This window comes from Lytechinus pictus, chromosome 8, assembly GCF_037042905.1.
Source record: "Lytechinus pictus isolate F3 Inbred chromosome 8, Lp3.0, whole genome shotgun sequence".
NCBI classification, from domain to species: Eukaryota; Metazoa; Echinodermata; class Echinoidea; order Temnopleuroida; family Toxopneustidae; genus Lytechinus; species Lytechinus pictus.
This window is the reverse complement of record NC_087252.1, coordinates 31,820,403-31,822,439: the sequence shown is the minus strand read 5'-3', so window position 1 is coordinate 31,822,439 and position 2,037 is coordinate 31,820,403.

The following is a 2,037-nucleotide window of genomic DNA, read 5'->3' as shown; positions in this document are numbered from 1 at the left end:
ATGGTGTGTAAAGGTAAAACCGACGACCGACGGACCCGTGACATAACAATACAATATCGCTGTACTTGCTTAGGGGTTCATTTCAGGAAATACTTGCCGAGTATCGTTTTGTTTCTAATACTTGTTAAGGGGTGCATTATTTTCAGAATATGGAAAATACATCGCTGTACTTGTTTAGGGGCTCAATTCTGGGAATACTTGCCAATAGTATTTGTTTCCAATACTTGTTAAGGGTAGGGTTTCACACGCCAATATTTGTTAAGGGGTGCATTTTCAGAATATGGAAAATACGTGTTTAGGGTGCTTTTCAAGACCCCGTGGTCGCGCATGGTATCCACTCGTCAATGGAAGTGGCCCCCCCGGGAATGGAGCCCAGATCTTTCAAACTAAATCTATATGAATCTATATAATTAAAGGGGAATCCAACCTTGTTTATAAAATGGTTTTTGACATGAGAACAAAAATGAAAAATAAACTATGGTGAACGTTGAAAACGAAACAAGGACAATTTGAAATCTCTATAGGTGATTTCAACTTATTAAAACTTATAAAATGGCATAGATTCTATCTTTCATATTTTTCTTCTGATCTTGTTCAAATGTTCACCTATCTACTTTTCTGATTTTCCTTTCTCCTCTAAACGGCTTTTTATTTGGGTAGAATTCCCTTTAACAAATACAACTTGAGTGTCAATTCCATTGGGAGGATGGCAAATCAGATCTGATAAGCCCTTTAATCGTTTATTTCATTCAACAGACCATGCACTTTCAGGAAACTTACTTATATTCAGCTGAGTTTAATAACAATGAGTCATCCAATATGAATACAAGTATTATAATAATTTTGTTACTATATTCAAATTTGGCAAATTGCAAAACTACCTGTCATGGTATGAGATGATGAGGAAGCTACTTACGATATACTGTAGTGAGTTTTGTGTTGATGATAGACCTATTTTTACACTATCCACAGCACCAAACTTAATATGGGATTGGTGTATAGACACCTGTATTGATGCTGGGCCTATTTTTACACCAGACATAACACCAAACCTGAAGTGAGTTTGGTGTTGACAGCTGTGTTGATGATGGGCCTATTTTTTACACCAGACACAACACCAAACCTGAAGTGAGTTTGGTGTTGACAGCTGTGTTGATGATGGGCCTATTTTTTACACCAGACACAACACCAAACCTGTAGTGAGTTTGGTATTAACGATGGACCTACATTATTTTTACACTATCCACAGCACCAAACGTGAAATGGGTTTCATTACGTCAAACCCCCATTTGTAGAAAGACCGCAGTTCAGATTGCAAATGCGGTGTTATACCCCATTTTCCATTTGGATCTCTTAAAAATTATTTCCAAGCCCTTATCAACCGCGCTTGGCCAGGTAATCCCCGCTGTCTCAATTTTACCTCCACAGGCCAGTATATGAGCGTTGAGCAAAGGACGAAAAGATAAACAACAGCTGAGCTATTACGTAAGACTTCTCTGCCTGTAGTAGGACCTTCGGAATGAAATTATTGTCCATTTTCAATTTCGAACGAAGAAAATCGACCTCGAAATAAGGAAAGTAAGCGAATAAAAATGACGGCATGCTTACAGGGACCGCACTCAGCGCTGCGCATGCATCCCATCGTGTGTGGCCCCCTGCTGTGACTGTATATACCGGGCTGTTGCGTTATCTTTGGACCGACGTCAAGAAACAGGTGTTTTGATACTTAAATTGCTTGCTTGGGGCAGTTACGGTTTGTCGAACTTGGAGAAGAGAATTGATGAGAAGGGGAACTGGGGTATAGTGTTCTCAAATGGAAGTTTTTCGTCATGTGGTGTACGTGTAGACACCCGTGTTGATATTTCAACACCAGCCATACTTGTAGCACCAAACCTGTGGTGAGATTGGTGTACACACCTGTGCTGCTGCTGGGACTAGCTAGTTTAACACCAAACCTGAAGTTAGTTTGGTGTTGGGTCTAGTGTTATCAATAGTGTGATTGCTATCATATTCAAATTCCAATTCAGTTTTAAAGCT